The 24,799-nt window shown below is 43.4% G+C and overlaps 1 long non-coding RNA gene across 2 annotated transcripts in view; it reads right to left on the bottom strand.

Moving 5' to 3' along the window:
* Window positions 1-219: 219 nt before the first annotated feature.
* The window catches only part of LOC141128553 (uncharacterized), a 156,952-nt gene continuing 132,372 nt past the window's right edge, over window positions 220-24,799 (bottom strand). For both annotated transcript variants that reach the window (XR_012241712.1, XR_012241711.1), the window contains exon 4: window positions 220-1,488. This is a non-coding gene — a long non-coding RNA (uncharacterized lncRNA). The remainder of the gene's footprint in view (window positions 1,489-24,799) is intronic.

Consider the following 24,799-nt stretch of genomic DNA (forward strand, 5'->3'; position numbering starts at 1 on the left):
CGCGATCACATGGTAAACGGCCGCGATCAGCGGCCATTTACCGGGATCCGTGATGCGCCGGGTCCCCTGGACCCGGCGGTCACGGATGTGTTCGGGTGCGCGCGAGAGGGGAATTCTGGGAGGACGTCATAGTACGCCCTCCCAGAGTTATCCAACCGCCCTGCAGCCGTCATTCGGCTGTGGGCCGGTTGGTAAGTGGTTAAGTTTCAATGGGTAACAATGGCTGACTGAATAACTTACACACTAAAATTAAACTCTGAATTTGTCAATGCAAATGTTTTAAGTTTATCTAAGCTTAGCACAATAAGTTTTACTAACGTACAACTAGATGCATCAAACTGAAAAATCTACTTAAATTCTTCTTTCTACACCTTGTATGTGAAAATCTGAACTTCTCAAACTGTATTATCTTTAGAACACTGCATTCAGTAGGCGCAAAGCACTTAATCTTTCATTAGTCATCATGGATTTCAGAAAATACTTTATCAGTGCCAATGCCAATTTGCTGAATGATTTCTCTCCTAAACAGAAAGGGAAATGTTCGATGTGAGCTTGTTGTCGGAAAGTCAGACCGTGTGTATGCTCCATTGAACATTTGCTGTCACAATTTCCGCACACAAATGTTTGAGAGCAGGTTCTCAAATTTTCAGACAAAAAGTCAGATCGTGTGTACACATGTCCATCGCACAAAAGTTCACGCATGCTCTGAATCAAGCAGAAGGAGCCACGCTGGCTTTTGAATTTCCTTTTTCTCAGCTTGTCGTACGTGTTGTATGTCACCGCGTTCTCACGTTCAGAATTTTTGGCCAACATTTGTGTGACCGTGTGTATGCAAGACAAGTTTGAGCCAATATCCTTCAGAAAAAAATCCACGGTTTTGTTGTCAGAAAATCTGATCATGTGTACGGTGCATAAGCTAAATGTATTGGCAAGTCCTTCATCATGGAGTAAAATTGACTGTTGAGTTGGAATGAGACATGACCTGAGCTTGGCAAAGGCTGCAAACTGGACAATTTTGTTTATGAACAGCTAAATGAAATCAAGAGGGAAAGTAGAGATATGTTCCTCAGCTTTGGGTCCTATCTATGCATCAGGTAGACAGCACTGACTGCAACTTTGAAATTGGTACACTACCCTGCATTCGAGTAACAGGAAATTGATCTAAAATGACGTTGATAGTTCCCCATTTAAATTCCTCATCTTCTGAGGAAAGAACAAGTTCCTCTGAGACACCGATACTGTATTTGCATCATAAAGTTTTTTCTTTCTTATAGTTGCTTTGTGGCCTGAGTTGGCATAGACGTCCATATCATCCAGTTCCCACTCTTCATATGGATCCTAAAGTGATATCAGAAACTTTTCCAGAGAATAAATTAGGTCCATGTTTCTCTTCAGGTCAACTTCAACTTTTCAAACAGCTTTATTTGTGCTATTGAACTCTTCAAGAATTGACCACTTGCCTCCCAAGCCTATTCTGACACTTCTCTCCTACAAGTAAAAAAAAAAAAAAAAAATCATAATTTTTTTTTTTTTTGCTTGAAAACGTCTTAGAACCCCCCAAACATATATTTTTTTTAAGCAGAGGCATTATAGAATACAATAAAATAAAAATACCTGAGCTAATAGCAAACAATTCCCTTCCTCTTTTGGTATAATTAGATCTAACAATGTATTCAGACCGCTGGCTTTATAATATATGCTTTCAGATCCATTGCTGGCTCTGACACATAGAGCTTACTAATTAGACCTTCCATTTAGTCCATCCCCTTCCTCTCCTTCCCTCCCTCTGGCTGCATAAAAGCCGATTCCATACACAGGTGCATAGGTTTGATGAAGGAGCGAATTGCTCATGTTCCAAAGCGCGTTACCGCCCCTTGACATCAGATTCAGCCTACACATTCCAGCGTGGTTCCGGAAGTTCATCGGATATCTTGCTTCCTCGCTTCTCCCTCTCCTGTCACAACTGCAGGCCAGCTCTCCCTCCCCCTAGGAGGCGAAGGACTCTACAGGATGCATATTATACTGACTGAGATACTCATTTGATCCACTACATTGTAAGTGTTTTCAACCACTTTTTATGAATAAATACTCCTTTATACTGCACTTAGAGGTGCCCTCTGTTTTTTACTTTAGTTTCCTCCAGTTGCTTCCTCTACCTGAAGTGCTGCTGCAAGTGCTCCCCCAGTCTTTCCTCCTCCCCTCAACTTTGATGTTGAAGCTGATGCTGATGTGACAATAATCTAGTACAGTTCACTGGAGGACATTTCCGGACAGAAACGCCCTATTCCTTTTCCATTAGAGAATACAATGGTGGATGTTACATATTTTTATGTGATATTTACGCAGCGGTTTTTCAAACGCTATTTCTTTGGAAAAAATAAAATTTTATGAGTTTTAATGGGCAAATTGTTTGGTATCTATTAACATGGCCTAATCATCTTTTATATTTTACCAAACATGTCACGCTTTAAAATTGCATACACCCGTGGAATGGTGCCAAGCAACGATACCTACAAATCTTCACAGGTGACACTTTAAAAGCCTTTACAGGTTACCAGTTTATAGTTACACAGAAGGTCTGGTGCTAGAATTATTGCCCTCACTATAATGTTTGCAGTGATACCTCACATGTGTAGTTGCGATCACTGTTAACATATGCATGAGCAATCTACGTATGCTTTTGGGCGCAAGCACAAGGGGGCTGGGGTGCTTTAAAAAACTTCCATTACTTATTTTAAAAGTTTTTTTACATTGTCGCTTTAATTTTTTTAGAAATTAACTTTATTGCTATCACAAGGGATGAACAAAATCCATTGTGAGAGCATGGGTTGTGACAGGCCCTCTTTATGGAGAGATCAGGGGTCTATTAGACCCCATATCTCTCCTCTGGCCTCCAAAGCAGCCGATCAGACACAAACACAAAACCAAAAGTGACAAAATACTTGTTGCTTCTAGTTTCTTAGACCATAGAGATGATCAAGGATGTTCTGGTCCTCGATCACCTCTGCGGTCAGCCGGCGAAACCGCCGGCTGCAATCCTAAATTCCCAGGTTATACTGGGAAGCTGCAGGCATCATCCCAGTACAACTACTGCAACTCAAGGACATACAGGGGATGTTCTTGGGCAGCATGTGGTTAAGATCTTGGCCATGAAGGCAGTTATAAGATAGTCGATTTTGTCTGCCATTGTCTGAGCTTCAAGTCTTGCTTCAGATGTTTGCTCAAAGTCACTAATAGTATCTCTGAGGGCATTTTGAATGTAGTTTGCATCCATCTACAAGGGCTTCTGTAGCATCAGCTCTAGCACTGACAGGGATGTCCCAATAAATATTCTTGTATGCCCTTTTAAAGACTTCATTGGATTTGCATGTTGGTGCAGAAAAAACGTATAATTTTTAGGTTTAATGTGGTCCAGTTTCATCAAATCTCCCCATAGAGGAGAGCGGGACTCTGAAAGGTCTGTCTCAGCACAGTGAGCGGAGACTAAGGATGAGCTTAGGCGTGTTCGCACACGCCACGTGCAGAGCCCACCAGGAAGTCGGCACGACGCTGCGCTAATCACAGGCAGTGAGGCATTTTCCCGATGTGTGGCTGCAGAGATCGGGAAATGTCTCACTGACTGTGATTAGCGCAGTGCCGTGCCGACTTTCTGGCGGGCTCTGCGCGTGGAGTGTGCGAACAAGCTGGAGCTCATCCTTAGTGGAGACAGACCTGTCATCTGCCTGCTCAGTGGGGATCAGCGGAACAATCCCCCGCTGAGCAAAGTCCTAGTCCGTGTGAAAGGACCCTTAGGCTACATTCACATGGGCGCAGGAGGGCAGCTGGCGGTAAAAAGCAGTAAATGGAGGTACTAAATGCCCTCTACACTCTACTCTGCTCAAATCAATGCCTGGGGATGCCACCTTATCCCTTTAAACCCGAACACATATGAATTACACAGGTTCTGAGGCTAGTTTAATGCAGATAAGGCACCAAGTGAGTTTAATTACCACCTTAATCAGCCACAGAACCTGTGTAATTCATATGTGTTCGGGTTTAAAGGGATGAGGTGGCAACCCTACTGCTGCTGTTCGCATTTAATCACTCATCTCAGTGGTTAGATGCAAATTCAACCTCTAACTGATCCTGGAATTCATAAAACCTGGTGCACACAGATTTTGCTTAAGTGTGTTGCATGTGTTTAACCACTTGCTTACTGGGCACTTAAACCCCCCTCCTGTCCAGACCAATTTTCAGCTTTCAGTGCTCTCACATTTTGAATGACAATTACTCAGTCATGCAACACTCTACCCAAATATTTTTTTTGTCCTTTTTTCCATACAAATAGAGCTTTCTTTTGGTGGTATTTGATCACCTCTGGGTTTTTTATTTTTTGCGCTATAAATGAAAAAAGACCGAAAATTTTGAAAAAAAGTGAATTTTACTTAATTTCTGTGATACAATTTTGCAAATTGTTAATTTTTCTTCATAAATTTTGGCCACAATTTATACTGCTACATATCTTTGGTAAACATAACCCAAATTAGTGGAAATTATTTGGTCTGTGTGAAAGTTTTAGAGTCTACAAGCTATGGTGCAAATCATAAAAAATGTATTACATCTGATGTACTGGTGGCTTATCTCATTTCTTGAGACCCTAGCAAGCCAGGAAAGTACAAATGCCCCCCAAATGACCCCTTTTTGGAAAGTAGACATTTCAAGGTATTTAGTAAGAGGCATGTTGAGTTATTTGAAGTTGTAATTTTTTCCCACAATTCTTTGCAATATTAAGATTTTTATTTTTTCACAAAATTGTCATTGTAATAGCTTATCTCTCTCACATGGCATGTGCATACCACAAATGACACCTCAAAATACATTCTGCTACTCCTCCTGAGTATAGCGATACCACATGTGTGGGTTTTTTTCACTGCCTGGCCACATACAGAGGCCCAACATGCAGGGAGCGCCATCAGGTGTTCTAGGAGTATAAATTACACATCTCATTTCTCAACCACCTATTACACTTTTGAAGGCCCTGAAGCACCAGGACAATGGAAACACCCACAAAATGACCCTATTTTGGAAAGCTAACACCCCAACGTATAATCTATGAGGCATAGTGAGTCTTTTGAACGATTCATTTTTTTCCAGAAGTTTTTGGAAAATGTGGAAAAAAAATGAAAACGCATTTTTTTTACACAAAGTTATCCGTTTATAAGATATCTCCAACACATAGCATTTAGATAGCAAAAATGACACCCCAAAATACATTCTGCTACTCATCCTGAGTATTACAATACCACATGTGTCAGACTTCTACACAGCCTGACCACATACAGAAATCCAACATGCAAGGAACACCGTCAGGTGTTCCAGGGACACATAGCATGCACATACCAAGAATTACATCCCAAAATACATTATGCTGAGCAAAGTGTAAACAAAAGATTACCTGTGGTTGTAATAGCGCAGTTGTACACAGGAGGATAGCACTGGTCCAGGCAGCAGGCAGGGACTTGGTCAGCAACGGCAAACACAATTGTCCAGGCAGCAGGCAGGGATAATGTCCATATACAGTCCAGGGTTAGTGCAGGCAGAGATATTGTCAGAAGTGCCATAAATATTGGTCCTGGTAGTAGGCAGGAACATGTGGTGTGGTCAGTGCAACAGGCAGGGACATAATGGCAGTAAGTCCTACAGGCAGCAGGCAGAAGTAGGGCCTCGTTCAGGATAGAATGGGGACAGGGGTAGAGGCTTCTCCCACCCAAATCCCTTTGAAGCCTCTGAGTCTCCAGACCCTAATCTAGGAATAAGAAAACAAAAAAAATTGTTTTCTTCATCCAGAAAAACAATTCTGGAGCCCCTCACATATGTGAGACCCCTGTGTTGAATCCCACTAGTCCAGTTGCAGGGTACAAGATCAGTCCAAGAGGCAGGCAAATATCATGGTCAAACAGTCCAAGGTCAGTTCCAGATCAGGCAGAGGTATGTACAGAATCGTTAGGCAGAAGCATGGTCGAATAACAAGCCAGGGTCAGTTACAGAGCAGGCAGTGGCATAAGGGGTGTAAAGGTGTGTGAAGACATGAACTGAGGATTACGTTTACCATACTTCACTAATAATTTATTGAAGTATGGTAACGGCGAAAACATTCACCTATGCAGAGGCCTGGTTCGGAAGGACATTGGGCACAGTAATAAGATGTGTCTCTTCTGACTCCTGTTCTTCTCTCTCCTGCTCCTTACATTTTTTTTTACGTCGTTGGCCTGTTGGTCTGGGAGGGAGTCTATCTGGAAAGTGGCGTTCGGAGAGTCGACTAAGAACATCTGATCGGATGTTTTCTGGGGGGCCGTTCGGGAATATAAGGGCAGTGGAAATTTCCTCCTGGTAGCCAAGGAAGCATTTGGGATTTTGGGTGGAGTTGCGGTAAATTACATATGAGTTGTATATGGCCAATTGAAAAAAATAAATTGCGACTTTCTTATACCAATGGTATGTCTGTCTTATGGCAAGGTATGGTTCCAACATTTGGTCATTGAAGTCGACTCCCCCCATGAACAAATTATATTCATAAACGCATTTTGGTTTTTGGATGGGGCCATTTCTTCTAGGGATTTCTACGAAGGTATCATTGTGGATCGAAGACAACATATAGACATCTCTTCTGTCCCTCCACTTCACTGCCAAAATCTCCTTGTTCCGCAGACTTGCCGTTTCTCCTTTCCTCAACCTCTTATTGACAAGACTTTGAGGAAAGCCCTTCCGGTTCCTTTTTACAGTGCCACATGCAGGCGTCTTCTTCCGGTGAAGGTTGTGAAACAGGGGCAGAGATGTGTAGAAGTTGTCTACATACAGGTGTTAGCCTTTCTCCAGTAGGGGGTATATCAGGTCCCAAACAATTTTCCCGCTTGATCCCAAGTAGTCTGGGCAATTAGGGGGTTGCAGCTGGGTGTCCTTCCCTTCGTACACTTTGAAGGCATACATGTACCCTGTGACTCGGTCACATAATTTGTATACCTTCACCCCATAGCGGGCCCTTTTGCTGGGGATAAATTGCTTAATTTTAAGCCTGCTACTAAATTTAACAAGGGACTCATCCACACATATGTGTTGGTCCGGGGTAAACAGCTGGGGGAATACTTCAGAAAAATAATTTAATATTGGCCGAATTTTGAAAAGCCTGTCATAATTTGGGTCATTTCGGGGAGGGCACTGGGTGTTATCATTGAAATGAAGGAACCTCATTATCATTTGGTATCTGGTTTTGGGCATTACCTTGGAGAAGATTGGCATGTGGTGGATGGGGTGGGTTGACCAATAGGAATTCAAGGTGTTTTTTTTGGTGCGTCCCATACAAAATGTGAGGCCTAAAAAAACCTTCAACTCCTCCACCATTAGGTCTCTCCACTCGTAGGGACAGGCATAATAGGACGTTGGATTATTTAAAATAAATTGCAGTGCATAAAGGTTGCACTGGGCCACAATTGTTGATAGCATGTCCTCTGTAAAAATTAAATTAAAAAAATAGATCGGGGAAAAATTTTCCGTGTTCACCTGGACTCCTGGCTGGGCAGTGAAAGGGGGAATGTTGGCTTCTCCTGAATTAGGAGAAAGCCACAAGGGGTTTTGAAGGGCATAGGGAAGGCTGGTATGGGTCCTGGTGGATGGCACTGCGGTGCTGGTGGAAGGCACTGCGGTGCTGGTGGATGCCACTGCCTCCTCACTAGAACGCCTTCATTTGGCGGGCCGAATATCTTCCTCCTCTGAGTCACTCAGTGTTCAACTACTGAGGACTGGCTCATAATTGACGTCCGACTCAGAATCGGAGTTTGAAATGGAATCCGAACAAGAGAGCTCCCCGTTGCTCTCGTCGGCCTGGGAAAGTATCTGGTATGCCTCCTCGGCGGAAAAGCCTCTTTTAGACATGCTTGCTGGTGATGATGCGACTACACAGGTGTGTGTTAAGCCTGCTCTGATGGGCACTGATGAGGCGGTACTGATGAGCACAGATGGGCACTGAGGTGGCACAGAGGGGCACTGATGAGGTGGCACAGAGGGGCACTGATGAGGTGGAACAGATGTGCACTGATGAGGCTGCACAGATGTGCACTGATGAGGCGGCACTGATGAGGCTGCACAGATGTGCACTGATTACACAGATATGCACTGATGAGGTGGCACAGATGGGCACTGATGAGGCGGCACAGATGGGCACTGATGAAGCTACACAGATGGGCACTGATGAAGCTGCACAGATGGGCACTGATTGATTGCACAGATGTGCACTGAGGTGGCACAGATGGGGACTGATTTATGGCACAGATATGCACTGATGAGGTGGCACTGATGAGATGGCACAGATGGGCACTGAGGTGGCACAGATGGGCACTGAGCTGGCACAGATGGGCACTAATGAGGTGGAACAGTTGTGCACTGATTGATTGCACTGATGAGGTGGCACAGATGTGCACTGATGAGGTGGCACAGATGTGGCTGTACAAATGGGCACTGATGAGGCGGCACAGATGGGAACTGATGAGGTGGCACAGATGTACACTGATTGCACAGATGTGCACTGATGAGGCGGCACAGATGGGCACAGATGGGCACTAATTGACACAGGTGGGCACCGATGAGGTGGCACAAGTGGGCACCGATGAGGTGGCACAGGTGGGCACTGATGAGGTGGCACAAGTGGGCACTGATTGCAGATGTGCACAGATGTCTGGACACTGATCACCAATGGCACAGATGGGCACAGGTGGACACTGATTGCAGATGTGCACAGATGTCCGGACACTGATCACCAATGGCACAGATGGGCACAGGTGGGCACAGGTGAGCACAGATTGACACAGGTGGGCACAGGTGGTTGCTGATTGGCACAGGTGGCCATTGATTGGCACAGATCCCACTGTACTGTTTGGGCACTGTTTGGGCACTGTTTGGTCACTTTTATCAGAGTAATGCACCGTACACACGGTCGGATTTTCCGATGGACAATGTCCGATCGGAGCGTGTTGTCGGAAATTCCGACCGTGTGTGGGCGCCATCGGACATTTTCCATCGGATTTTCCGACACACAAAGTTGGACAGCAGGAGATAAAATTTTCCGACAACAAAATCCGATCGCGTCAATTCCGACCGTGTGTGGCCTGTTCCGACGCACAAAGTGCCACGCATGCTCAGAAGAAATTCCGACACGGGACAGCTCGTTCTGGTAAACTTAGCGTTCGCAATGGATACAGCACTTTCGTCACGCTGCAATGTTAAAAATGGTTTAATACAGCGCACTCTCTTCTTCTTTATAATGTGACAAGAATTAAGTAGTTTTGCAGCTCATATTCACACACACTTCTCACAAACTTTTATTTGTGTTTTTTTAGTGGGATTCCCTGAATATATTGTTATTAGTTGTCACATCTGACAGTTTTATATTTTTTAATTTTTTTTTATTTTGGATTTTAAGCCTTTTTTTTTTCTTTAATGTTTGGATTTTTTCCAAGGCTGATCTTTGTTCAATGTTATTTTTATTTTTACTCCAGAATATTTTTGGGTGTGTTTTGTGTGTCAAGTTACCCCAACACCATTGATATCTTTTATTATTTAATCTCCAGGAGATTGTTTGGTGTTGGTGTCCCTTGTTCATTTCACATTGTATATTTGAAATGTACCTGAATCCTCACAAACCAACTGTCATTTTTGAAGTAAAACACATAGGAGAGTATAATTCAAAACAAAAATCCTTTATTAAGGGATCAGAACCAAACAAAGAGGAAGGCAACACTGGATCAACAAGAGAAATTAGCGAAGCCTGGGACCCCCACGGCAGACATCAATTCTTCAACATCAAAATTGGTGGCCTGAGGAGTCCATATGTAAGGGAGGGCAGTCTGGTCCAGAATTCGCAGAGATCCGGATAGCAGCAGATGACATCTGTGTCCCCAGGCTGTGGTACCACAAGAGGCTGCATCTTTTGGCCGACCAGACTGAACCCAGGGCAATCACTGTCTGGTCTTCCTTCCACGCTTCATTCCGGGCTGTGGCTGTGCTGTTGGAGATGTGGCAGGAGGAGGAGTAGGACCTGGAGGAGGAGGAGGACTGGGAGGACCTGGAGGAGGACTGGGGGGACCTGGAGGAGAAGTAGGAGGAGGACCTGCAGGAGTAGGAGGAGGACCATCCCAAAGATGTGTGTGAGGTGTAATTTGGCCCCTCATACCTTTCTCCAGAGCCTCCGATATGAGGGCCTCACACAAGGCTTTTTGGCCCTCCTCCATCCTCTGCATTTTATAGGCTATGAAGGCAGCAATGAGACTTCCCTGTGTATGAAAAAGGGACATAGTTTTAGTTTTTGCATCATCAATCACAATCCTAAATTAGTACTCCCAACTAACATCTAGTTAACATCATTGATTGGACAAGCAGAAATATTTAGAGAAATGCTATACCTGGCTCAATCTGGGCTCCTCCACATGTGGCCTGGAAGGCCCAGGTTGGGCGTCAGAAGCCTCAGCCGGGGGGAAGGAAGCGTGGAAGGAAGACTGGAGAGGGATGGCCTGGGTTCAGTCTGGCCTGCCAGAAAATGCAGCCTGTCGTAGTACAACATCCTGGGGACATAGATGTCATCTGCTGCTCCGGGTCTCTGTGAATCCAGGACTTTCTTGCGCTCCCTTAGATATGTACTCCTCAGGCCACCAATTAATATCTTTAAATAGGTGATGTCTGCCGTGGGGGTCACCTGCTTCACAATTTCACACAATTGCTCCAGTGCTACCTTCCTCTTTGCTTGGTTCTTGAAATGGGGGTGGGTAATCTCCCACAGACAGGGCAGCTCACTTAGCATATCTATGAATACTGACATGAAGTCATTGTCTTTCATTAAGATATCCATGTTCACTGCAAGACACAACACAAGACAAAGCCTAATGTCAGACAAAACTCTCCTAATCTTGTTACAATATAGGCCTCAATCTAGAAGCAGTATAGGCACAAGTTTGTCTCTTACCTTCGTTCTTACGATCGGCGCGTCCAATGCTCCTTCCTCCGCTCACAGATCGTACGTAATACGCACGCGTGTTACGCTTTATACACACTGCGCATGCGTGTAACTCCGCCCGCCCCTGACGTTCTTTCTAGTGTATTCCCCGCCCCTTTTCGTTCGGCGCAGTGGGTGAAGAGCACATGGCGGAGTTACAGTAGGTGCGTGCTAATTCTAGCAACGAGGAGGAGGAGGAGGAAAGCCCGGATCCAGGCACGTCCCGATCCAGAAGGAGACGTTTTAAGGCCACAAATATGTCGTTTGGGGAGATGTTGGAGATGGTCGACATCATGAGGAAGTCCGACTATGACGGAAAATATGGGCCTTACCCCAACCCCAACATCAGAAAGGCCAAGATCATGGCGAAAGTGGTCAGGAGTCTTGAGAGGAATTTAGGGGTACGAAAATCAAAAGATCAGCTCAGGAAGCGGTGGTCGGACCTGAAGTTGAGAGAGCCAGAGCAGTACCGAAAGATCCGGAGAGTGCTGCAAAAAAGTAAGTAGTTGTGCTGTGTTCCTATTCTTTCTGTCTTTATTACGTTCGTTCTGCTCCATATGCTTTTATTAATAAATGATTCACTAAAACCTGCCCTTACCTCAAGTGAAATCAAATAGCAGCGCTATATAAAAAATATGTGTACATGTGTAAATATACCACAATAAACTAAAAGGTGACAACCTATTAAGTATCACTCAAAAACAATCAAAAAATATTCTCGTGTAAAAAAATGCAGTGTATGTTTAAGTGGGTAACATAAAGTCCAAAAAGTAGTGACGTAGTGATGTAAGTGATGATTCATAAATAATACAGATCTTCAGTGAATAAAAATCTTCCACCACACCGCTGTGAACTGTGATTTCCACTCCCCTTCAGCGAGCAAACTCACCAGCTACTTTTGCCTTACACTCTCGTGTTCGGCTCACAGGCTATTCCCACACAGTAAGGGGTACAGTGATAATTTCCACTCAATTCCTGTTGGATGTCCAGAGCATATATAAGCGTACTCTCCACATGAAACAAAGAAAAGCGAACCAATAGTGCAGTAACGCAATAAACTTTAATAAAAGCAACACTCTCCTCCACCATTGAACTCACATTTCGTAAAATTGAATCAAGCAGAATAGCACAGCAAACATGGTCATCACCAAAAAACACTCTCCAAATAGTAAACGGACGTATGGTGGTCACGGCGGACCGAGGCAGCTAGGTGTTCGGAAACACTCTCACCCGTTCCCCGAGTCTCCTGGAGCCGCTTCCCCGCTTTCCCGTATGGTGCCTCCTGTCACAGCGTCCTACGTCTAGCGCGTCAGATTGCCTCGTAGCCACGCCCCGACATGTTTCGTCACAAGGGACTTATTCATGGGATTGGCTGCGCTATCTGGCAATCTTTCTTATATATCCTCCTCTCTCGTATGACGCGCGGTAATGATGACACCGCGCCTGCGCACTCCCTGTGTCTCCGCTCGCACCATACGTGTACAATGCTTTGTGTGCGCAAGTCAACATACATTTTAAAAACTTCTGTTACGGCAAATGTTGAGTATGAAATTGTATATCTGCAAGAGAACTGTTCGGTAATCCCGCAAGCCCATCTCATAGGCATTGCAGATAACCAGTCATCTTTACATGTGTTCTATATTGCAGGTATAGAGTGTCATCTCACAAAAACATTTAAAAAAATCTCTTTTAAAAAAAATTCTTTTTAAAAAATTTTTTTTATATTATTACTATAAAAAGCTATAATTAACATTAAAACTGAATGGTTGAAAAAGTAAGTAAAATGAACACGAAAACTTAACCCATTACGGTCCATCCCAGGTACTCCTGGGTGTCCTAAAAGAACCCTACCGACACACATTTTTTATTATTATCTCTGATCCACCTTCTAAGGTTACTAGAGTGCAATATGTTATCATCCAGTCTATCCACCCTCCCTATCACTCCCACTAGTAGGTAAATCTCATAATTGCGTTGGTGTTATAGATTCTCAACCTCTCTATATCTAGGATCAGGGTAACATGTATAGAAGGACCTCAACCGCTTACTCATCACTACCCAATAATTATTAATAATCATTAATGAAACAGTTGAGGTCCAATTCTATATTTAAACCCCCCGGGAAAAGACATGTAAAGGGGTATATCCACCGGGTTTCTCGTTGAGACAGATCCCTTATTCTGTTTGAACCCCTCCACGATGGATATACAATATCTATCCCGCAAAACTGTAGTAGACTGGGGTCCTGGTTATGGTATTCCTTAAAATGGAGGGACACGCTGTGATACTTGAAACCATTTTTTATATTGGTTAAATGCTCAGAAATACGAACCCTTAGTAGTCTTTTCGTGCGTCCTATATAAAACAGGCCGCATGGGCACCACATCAAGTACACAACAAATGATGAATTACATGTGATGAACTCTTTAATTTCAAAAGTTTCATTTGCTCGATTAGTGATACTCTTCGTGCTCCTACTTCTGTTACTCACTGTTCTACAGCATATGCACTTATTGCATGGAAAAAAGCCTTTAAGATTAATTTTAATTGATGGTTGAACTGGAGGGTCAAGAATTTTTTTTACCACCTTGTCTCCAAAGTTGGGGGCCCTCCTATAGATGAACTTAGGGGTTTCTGGTAACATCTCTCCTAGATGTCGATCCCTACGGAGTATGTACCAATATTTTTTAAAAATGGTCTCTATCTCTCTATATTGACTGTGATAGTTCGATATGAAGCTCCATTGGTGTTTTTCCTCAGATCTAATCCTTTCTTTCTTTTTCAAACAGTCCTCCCTTGGTATATTAGCTACCCGTTCTATGACGTCATCCATGGATTTTTCTGAGTATCCTTTCTGGAGGAATCTCTCTTTTAAAACCTTTGCCTGCGTATAATACTTCCCTTGTTCAGTACAGTTTCGGCGGACCCTCAAGAATTGTCCCTTCGGGATATTCTTTATCCATACAGGGTGATGACCACTCCTGATGGATAAAAAACTGTTCCGGTCCGTCGGTTTGAAGTATACACTAGTCATCAGAGACTGTTCCTTCCTTTCAATGGACACATCCAAAAAATTGACGCATGTTTCACTAATCTGAGCCTCCAATTTAATGTTGTTATTATTAGTGTTGAGGTATTTTAAAAATTCATCAACGGAGTCTCTAGATCCCTCCCAGATGAACAGGAGGTCATCTATGAACCTTCGATAGAATTTCAACTGGGGAAAAGACTTACTAATAATGAATCTGTCCTCCCACTCAGCCATGAACAGGTTGGCGAGGCTGGGGGCAAACTTAGCCCCCATAGCCACGCCAACCCGTTGGGAGAAGAAGTGCCCATTCCACCAAAAATAATTGTGTGACATGCAGAAGTTTAGGGCCTGGCCCACAAACCTCTTCTGCATGTCAGGAATGTCCTCTCTCCTGCTCAGGGCCCAATTCAATGACAGGGAGGCGTCCTCATGTTGAATGATCGTATATAATGAGGACACGTCTGCTGTCACTAGAAAGATGTCAGCGGTAGGGTTCAAACAGACCTCCCCCAATCTTTGGAGTAGGTCAGTGGTATCTCGTAGATACGCCTTAGTGATTTTTACACTTGGCTGGAGAAACCTATCTAGGTACTCTCCCAACCTCGCCGTGACAGATCCTATCTCGTTTACAATCGGGCGCGCTGGAGGTAGTTTGGCATCCTTGTGAATTTTGGGAAGTGTATATATAACTGGGATCCTACACGCACTAGGGACAAGATACCTTCTTTCTCTGAGATTCAGGGCGTTAATGGCATATCCCCATTCAACCAGTGAGTTTAATTGTTCCCTATATTTCTCAGTAGGGTCAGTGGTTAATCTTTCATATGTGGAGCGGTCATTAAGCATGTTAGACAGTTGTCCGTGATAAAAAGATTTATCCAGAATGACCACCCCCCCTCCCTTGTCAGCCGGACGTATAATGATATTGTTCCGTTTCTCTAGTGCCCTGATTCCTTCATTAATATATTTTGGATTCACTTCCTCTTTTACTTTAATGGTGTCTAGATCTTTCAAAACTAGATTTTTGAATACCTCAACATAATGATTATTGGAGTTTTGGGGATTAAATAGCGACTTGTTCCTCAGACCGCTATCAACTTTATTAGAAGAAGACATGGCATTATAGGCAGAAACTACTGGGTGACTGAGAAAATATTTTTTGATGTTGAGGGATCTAATAAACTTATGAGTGTCAATGTACACTCCAAATTTATTTAGCACCCTCCTCGGAGCACATTTAAGGCCCAAATTTAAAATATTCATCTCTTTGGCGTTTAATGTCACTTCACTTAAATTGTAAACACCCGTATTTACATGTCCCTCAATCTCTTTTTTGGGTTGTTGCCATCGTCCTGCCCGACAGCCCCTTCGCCTCCTGGGAATGGTCCCATTGTCCTGTTGGTATATGGCTGTAATCCCTTCATTCCTTCCCTGTTGTGTGTTGGGTGGTTCTTTCCTCTCGGTGTCCCCCCTCCTCTCCCCCTCCTCCCTCGCTGGCCTAAAAAAGGTGGGGGGCCTTGTTCTTGGTGTTGAGGTCCGTGATAATCCCCCTCCAGAGGTAGGTATCTATTGTGGATTGGTATGGGACTTCTCCCCTCTCCATAATTAGATGACTGATATTGATAATGACTGCCATAGTTTTGTTGTCTATATTGGTCCCCTCCATAATTGGATCTCTCCATTTGGGGGCCCTTCCAATCATCCTGATTGTAATAAACTTGTTGTCCCCCTCTCATTGATTGGGGGGGTTTTGGTGAGCCATAATAATCGTTCAGTTGGTCCCCTCTATGTTGTGTAGGGGGATAATTATTATAAGTATGCCCGGGTGTGTTCTGTTCATACCTCACCCCACCCTTCTTATTGTCAGCTTTCTTACTTTGGTCTGCTTTAGGGGCACTGGTTACTTTCCCGTTTCCTTTAACTGGTGCGGGGGCCTCATTAGTACCTGGGGTGGGGGTCTGCCATGCATAAATTTTATTATTCTTAAAATCCGCCGCATCCCTATTATATTTTTTAACTTTTTTCCTTTGTGTGTCTCGATCAACTTTTTCAAGTTTCTTTTTCATATTAATATTAAATTCCTGAACAAGGGAAGTATTATACGCAGGCAAAGGTTTTAAAAGAGAGATTCCTCCAGAAAGGATACTCAGAAAAATCCATGGATGACGTCATAGAACGGGTAGCTAATATACCAAGGGAGGACTGTTTGAAAAAGAAAGAAAGGATTAGATCTGAGGAAAAACACCAATGGAGCTTCATATCGAACTATCACAGTCAATATAGAGAGATAGAGACCATTTTTAAAAAATATTGGTACATACTCCGTAGGGATCGACATCTAGGAGAGATGTTACCAGAAACCCCTAAGTTCATCTATAGGAGGGCCCCCAACTTTGGAGACAAGGTGGTAAAAAAAATTCTTGACCCTCCAGTTCAACCATCAATTAAAATTAATCTTAAAGGCTTTTTTAAATGCAATAAGTGCATATGCTGTAGAACAGTGAGTAACAGAAGTAGGAGCACGAAGAGTATCACTAATCGAGCAAATGAAACTTTTGAAATTAAAGAGTTAATCACATGTAATTCATCATTTGTTGTGTACTTGATGTGGTGCTCATGCGGCCTGTTTTATATAGGACGCACGAAAAGACTACTAAGGGTTCGTATTTCTGAGCATTTAACCAATATAAAAAATGGTTTCAAGTATCACAGCGTGTCCCTCCATTTTAAGGAATACCATAACCAGGACCCCAGTCTACTACAGTTTTGCGGGATAGATATTGTATATTCATCGTGGAGGGGTTCAAACAGAATAAGGGATCTGTCTCAACGAGAAACCCGGTGGATATACCTCTTTAGATGTCTTTTCCCGGGGGGTTTAAATATAGAATTGGACCTCAACTGTTTCATTAATGATTATTAATAATTATTGGGTAGTGATGAGTAAGCGGTTGAGGTCCTTCTATACATGTTACCCTGATCCTAGATATAGAGAGGTTGAGAATCTATAACACCAACGCAATTATGAGATTTACCTACTAGTGGGAGTGATAGGGAGGGTGGATAGACTGGATGATAACATATTGCACTCTAGTAACCTTAGAAGGTGGATCAGAGATAATAATAAAAAATGTGTGTCGGTAGGGTTCTTTTAGGACACCCAGGAGTACCTGGGATGGACCGTAATGGGTTAAGTTTTCGTGTTCATTTTACTTACTTTTTCAACCATTCAGTTTTAATGTTAATTATAGCTTTTTATAGTAATAATATAAAAACATTTTTTTAAAAAGAATTTTTTTTAAAAGAGATTTTTTTAAATGTTTTTGTGAGATGACACTCTATACCTGCAATATAGAACACATGTAAAGATGACTGGTTATCTGCAATGCCTATGAGATGGGCTTGCGGGATTACCGAACATTTCTTTTGCAGATATACAATTTCATACTCAACATTTGCCGTAACAGAAGTTTTTAAAATGTATGTTGACTTGCGCACACAAAGCATTGTACACGTATGGTGCGAGCGGAGACACAGGGAGTGCGCAGGCGCGGTGTCATCATTACCGCGCGTCATACGAGAGAGGAGGATATATAAGAAAGATTGCCAGATAGCGCAGCCAATCCCATGAATAAGTCCCTTGTGACGAAACATGTCGGGGCGTGGCTACGAGGCAATCTGACGCGCTAGACGTAGGACGCTGTGACAGGAGGCGCCATACGGGAAAGCGGGGAAGCGGCTCCAGGAGACTCGGGGAACGGGTGAGAGTGTTTCGAACACCTAGCTGCCTGGGTCCGCCGTGACCACCATACGTCCGTTTACTATTTGGAGAGTGTTTTTTGGTGATGACCATGTTTGCTGTGCTATTCTGCTTGATTCAATTTTACGAAATGTGAGTTCAATGGTGGAGGAGAGTGTTGCTTTTATTAAAGTTTATTGCGTTACTGCACTATTGGTTCGCTTTTCTTTGTTTCATGTGGAGAGTACGCTTGTATATGCTCTGGACATCCAACAGGAATTGAGTGGAAATTATCACTGTACCCCTTACTGTGTGGGAATAGCCTGTGAGCCGAACACGAGAGTGTAAGGCAAAAGTAGCTGGTGAGTTTGCTCGCTGAAGGGGAATGGAAATCACAGTTCACAGCGGTGTGGTGGAAGATTTTTATTCACTGAAGATCTGTATTATTTATGAATCATCACTTACATCACTACGTCACTACTTATTGGACTTTATGTTATCCACTTAAACATACACTGCATTTTTTTACACGAGAATATTTTTTGATTGTTTTTGAGTGATACTTAATAGGTTGTCACCTTTTAGTTTATTGTGGTATATTTACACATGTACACATATTTTTTATATAGCGCTGCTATTTGATTTCACTTGAGGTAAGGGCAGGTTTTAGTGAATCATTTATTAATATTTTTTGCACTGTTTGAATTTAAGCAGCAGCTGTCAGTGAGGGATAGGTCTGTGAGCGCAGCGTTTGGCACATAGGAGGGGGCGGTGATCCTGTGGACCATATTAAGTGACATATGCTTTTATTAATTGTAACGTTTAAAAAGGTCAACTTTAATGTTCATGGGCCCATTATTCGTTCGTATCAAACATTTTTCTTTTGGCCTCTAAAACACCATTGTTTAGGCCATATGCATTTTCACACATTTTTGGGGACCTACTTGGATGCCAAATATTTGTTTGTGTAGATGGGTTTGTTACTAGAATGAAATGCAAACTAGATTGTGTGTAAAGAGAGGACACTGAGCAGCTGTTTTCACATCTGGACACTGGAGCACTAGTGTGGGACCCCAGAACACCATTTTTATTAGGGGGGCCACACAGGTGCTCCAGTGTATACTATAGGGGGGGCTACATCTGTGAAGCTTGTACTAAACAGGTAAAGTATTGCAGCTTGACAAAGGACACTAAAAAATATACATTTTGGAACTCGGCTAAAATAGACAATTGTACCCCACTTCCAAGCAATGTTTCCTATTTCTAGTTCTGCCTTCAAATATCTGTGTGCTAAGTATACCATTTTTGTTTTACATAGGGGAGAAAAGACTCGGACAGCCCTCATCCCAGGAGACCAGAGACCCCCCCCCCTCTGGAAGAAGGGGAAATACCAACCCAAGAGGCTGAGCAGGAGGAAGAAGAAGACGTGGTGGAGATTGGCACCACAACAGGTGAGTGTCTGCGACCACAGGCTCAGGTAAAAGAGATGGATGGTGGCAGATTTTTGAGACCTTTTTTTTGTTCTTTATCTCTTTTTAGGTGATCGTGATCCAGAACGCTTTACATCTGAAAGTGCCCAGATACTCATCGGGAAGATCATGGGGTGTAATCTCCAATTGCAAAACATCCAGCAACAAATCAGTGATGTTATTAAAAAAAATAATAACATCATTGATGTTTTGGGGCGAATTTAAACCCCACAAAATCACCTGTTTTATCGTACAAAATTTTTTTCAATGTTTAGAAAAGCCAAATTTGGAGGATGCACACAGTGTGCCAACATGTACTATCTGCCATCACGGGAGATCAATGGACGTGTTTTGGGGGTGCAACCCCTTCCTCAATTATAAAGTCGCATTGAGGAAGGGCTTGCTCCCCCAAAACACGTCCCTTGATCCCCCCTGATGGCAGATAGCACATGTTGACATTCGTAAATTGGTGTGCATCTTCCAAATTTGGCTTTTCCAGGGGTGATTTCCCCCCATCTGAACGCTATATCAAACACAGTTCCTAAATACTCATGTCTGATATAGCCTTCAGGTTTTACCATATGTGAACTTTGTAAGTTCAAGTTTTTTGGCTTTCTTGTTGGTTTTACACAGGCCTGTTTTATCTGAAATGGATATTTAGATTTTTGATAATGCTACTGCAAACATTGTTATACAACAAACATGTTGGTTTGTTTTAAAAACCTTTGGGAAATGCACATGTGATTGTGCAGGTATAAAAAAGTGCCTTACTCAAGAATGTGTGGATTATTGTCTCAATACTACAACACTTTTGGGGTGATGTAATTTCTGTTTTATGCAAAAATGGGGGTTATTTCCTAAGGGCAAATCCACTTTGCACTACAAGTGCAGGTTCAGTGCAGTTGCAAGTGCACTTGTAGTGAAATGTGTTTTTGCATTTAGGAAGTACCAGCCAACACTGTTTTTTATAAGGTTACCCAATCACAACATTTTCTGCACTCAACACATTTCTGTCAGGGTCAGCTAAAACAAACACAAGCAGTAAATGTCCACAAAGAATTTCTTTTGGTTGTTTTTTATTTGAAAAAGGTGTCACAGATTGTCTGGCATATTGATAGCCCCCTACCCGCAAAAAACTCCAGGTAGCGTAACCGGACATCACGGGCATTCAGGGAGGGCAAGCCAGGACGGCCACTTTCAAGCGCCGTCAGTGTTGATGGATTAGGGATTCCGGCCTCAGGCCCAACTGAGCCAGCATAGTTGGCTGAATGTTTTCTTAAAAAATTATGGAGAACACAGCAGGCAAGTATTATATGGTTCAGTTTATACTCCGCCATATGGATGGGTGTCAGAAATAATCAGAACCGGCTGGCCAGGATTCCAAATGTGCTCTCCACCACTCTTCGGGCTCTGGCCAGCCGGTAATTAAAAACCCTCTGTTCCGGGGTGAGGGTCCTCATCGGGAATGGCCGCATCAGGTGGTCCCCCAGCGCAAATGCTTCATCAGCAACGAACACAAATGGGAGACCTTCAACATTGTCCTCTGGAGGTGGCAAGTCCAAGCTGCCATTCTGGAGACGCCTGTAGAACTCCGTCTGGGCGATCACTCCACCATCGGACATCCGGCCATTCTTCCCCACGTCCACATACAAGAACTCGTAATTAGCCGACACCACTGCCAACATCACTATACTATTAAACCCTTTGTAATTATAATAGTACGACCCCGAGCTGGGTGGTGGGACGATGTGGACGTGTTTCCCATCAATTGCCCCTCCGCAGTTAGGAAAGTCCCACCGCTGGGCAAAGTGGGAGGCCACAGTCTGCCATTCCTGTGGCGTTGAAGGAAACTGTTGAGGAAAAAACAATAAACATTACTATTTTTTCAAAGATACATGGCAAGCAGATTATACACAAACATTATGGGGCAACCTCCAGATAGCATTTACTAAGGGGAATTTAACAAGGCCAAAGTATAAGGTACACCTATCATATTCCCCCTCCCCCCCTCTCATGGGCCATTTCTAACATTATAGGGGGGGGAACTCTTGGACAGGTAACCCTCTTCACTTCATTGAGAGATGAATGCCTAAATAATGGGTATTACTTGGAACAGCCCCTCCTTAGTTACACTATTGGCAGACCACTGGACAGGTAAGAAGTGTCATAATACAAAGATATAAATACACACTGTACACATTTGAGGACATTTGAACATTCTGCTATTACCTATCAAGATAATAATAGGATACCAAAACTTTAAACAGTACCATTGGAAAGTATACAGGCAGGCCCTTGCACTACATGCTTTGGGGAATTCATCCATACATCTGACCAGTAAAGAGGTGGGTATAGTGTGTATGGGTTTGGCAAAGTCAGCAGATAGATGATTGAGGATAGAGAATTGGGATCAGCTGACTTAGCAGTTGGGGGAGGGAGGGTTAAAAAAAATTTGGGGACACCACAAAAAAAACCCTCTGGCACTCTGCCTGAATTTAAATAAAAAATAACATTTCCAAACATTTAGGGGGTGTTTGGGGTAAAGCACTACTATGGAGCTGATAAAATACATTGTTAAGTGACTACATGAGGTGAATATAGGCCAGGAAAGACCATGCTGGGGAGGTTATTGAAGGGCAAATATGTATGAAGGACATAAAATAATAATTACCTAAAAATCCAGCATGCATGAGAACAAAGGGGACATTCACAGCATATTCCAATCATGGTAATTAGGGAATGAGGAAAGAAATACAATATATTATCAAACATTCAATACAATAAAATGTGATATAAAAGGATAAAAATCTTACCTTCATATACTCCTTCTGCAGGACCTGGATGATGGCAGAACAGGTCTCTGGGATAATGACCCCCAGAGCCTGGGGGGAGATGCCTGTCGAGAACTTGAGGTCCTGCAGGCTTCTCCCTGTGGCCAAATACCGCAAGGTAGCGACCAACCTCTGCTCCGGAGTGATGGCTTGCCTCATGCAGGTATCCTGCCTGCTGATATAGGGGGTCAGCGAAGCCAACAGACGGTGAAATATGGGGTCCGTCATCCTGAGAAAGTTCCTGAAATCATCAGGATTATTCTCACGGATCTCACGGAGCAATGGCATTTGAGAGAACTGGTCACGCTGAAGCAACCAATTCTTGGTCCATGAACTCCTCCCCACCCTGTTCATGGACTGGACTTGTGTCAAGGTCAGGACCCCAACACCAAGCCCCCGCACAGCACGAACTCTACGAGGAGTACGCATACGAAACATGGCTAGAAAACGGTCGGCTGCTCAGAACGAAGTAACAGAACGCACTGAAGAACAGCAAGGCCTGTGAAGAGCGACCTGAAAAACAGCAACGAGTGGGCAAGATCGCACAGAAAACTCTGATACGAACTAACTGCACGCACTGAAGAGCAGATACAAACCCACAAGCACAAACTGAACGGCAGAAAACGATCTGAAAGCCACGAGTCTGAAAAAGCGCGAATCGTCTCTCACCAAACTTTTACTAACACGAGATTAGCAAAAGGAGCCCAAAGGGTGCCGCGCTTGGTTCTGAACCGGCCTTTTCTAGTCTCGTTGTACGTGGTGTACGTCACCGCATTCTTGGCGATCGGAAATTCCGACAACTTTGTGCGACCGTGTGTAGGCAAAACAATTTTGAGCCAACATCCGTCGGAAAAAATCCTAGGATTTTGTTGTCGGAATGTCCGAACAAAGTCCGACTGTGTGTACGGGGCATAACACTCACTGAAGGCACAGATCGCTGCAGCTATCCTCTCTCTCCTCACACGCGGTCTCTGTGTGAGGAGAGAGAGACGGCAATGAGAGATGAACTCATATGTTAACATTTGAGATCATCTCTCATTGGCACCGGCGATCGCGCTGTAAACAGCGACTGTGATTGGCCGTTTACCGCGATCTGTGACTGGCTGTGTCCAAGGGACACGGCCAGCACAGAATTTCCCCGATGAGCGCACGTGAGCGCGCACGGGGAAGGAGGAAAGGGGAGGACGTCCCATGACGGCCTCCTGAAGAATGAGGTCCGCTCTGTAGCCGTCATTCGGCTATGGCCCGGACCTCAAGTGGTTAAAAAGTGGCACAGTGTGCGCCAAATTCATGTACCAGTCTAGACCTTGTACTTGAATTTGGTGCACGCTGCATCACTTTTAGAATACACTAGACACTTTTGCAAAACCTGTCTTCGCCAGGGTCTCTTCATGTACACTAAAGTGGAATTGGTCCTAATTAGCTCCCCTTTCGTAAGGTAAGAACTGTCTGTATTTTATTTGAATTTTTGAAGCAGGCATTGCGCCACAATATAAAAGCGACACATTTTAGAACTACTGTACCTGAATTTGGCACACTAGTCACTGTCAGTACCAAAAGTGTTGCAGATACTTCATGAATTTGGTGCAATCCATTAAAAAGAGGCATTAACGCCAGAAAAGCAGCTCAGCAGCTTTATTGGGGTCCCGCAGGGGTCCGGTGCGTCCCTGTTCACCGTTTCAGGTCCGATTTCGGGCTGAAACGGACCAGAAGACGCACAGTACCCCTGTGCAATTCGCTCTGCAGCCTTCCTGGAGCTGTGTGAACCGGCTCTATTGAGAGACGATCACAATCTCCTGGTATGCAATTTGGATGTGGAGAAACCCACATCCAATTTGCAATAGTGTGAACCCAGCCTTAGCCCATGTTCACATTGGGCTGATTTGTCATGCGATTTGACATGTCAAATCAGATCCTATTTCTGGCAATGTCACCGTCCGAATCGGTGCGACACCAACTTTGCAGCACCGTACTGATTCCCAAAAGTAGTTCCTGCACTACTTTTGGCGACTTGGGGGGAGATTTGAATAGACACCTGTGCATGAACCCGCACAGATGTCTGTCAGATTGCCCCTCCCCAAGTCAGACTGAAATGCTGGCCCTCAGTGTGAACGTGGGCTGAGTGTGCATCCAGGGACGGCGTATCTAGAGTTCTGTCCACACACAAACTTTTGTTTTTTTTTTCACAAAGTTTTTATTGATTGAACAGAATAATACAACATAAAATTGTAGTGGTCGAGCATTCACATTAATATATCTTTGGAAATGTATCACATTTTACATCTGAACATGAATTTTTTAGTAAAATATCAATATGTTTTCTAACAAAGCAGGAATATCATTTTATGATCTTTGTAATAGTTAGTTTGTACCATTGTTCTTGAGTTGAGCTTTAATTTTAATTTTGTAAACTTAATAAGGAAAAAGAAAAGAAATGAGATGGGTAATAAATAAAAAAAAAAAAAAAAAAAAAGAAAAGGCATTTAACTCAGGTAACCGAGGTAAGAGAGGGTAGGATAAGGTTGTGTTCATAGTTCCCTCTAGATACTCAAGTGTTTTGTTTGTAGGGACTAGTTTCTGTTATTATACATTTACTGCTTTATAGGCAGAAGAGTTTTTAAATTCTATCCAGTTGTACCATGTTAAATTGAAAGTGGTTATTTTTTTCCTGTGATATGCTAATGAGTTCGTCTATTTTTCCAATTTTATTTA

The sequence above is a fragment of the Aquarana catesbeiana genome, linkage group LG02, assembly GCF_042186555.1.
Source record: "Aquarana catesbeiana isolate 2022-GZ linkage group LG02, ASM4218655v1, whole genome shotgun sequence".
NCBI classification, from domain to species: Eukaryota; Metazoa; Chordata; class Amphibia; order Anura; family Ranidae; genus Aquarana; species Aquarana catesbeiana.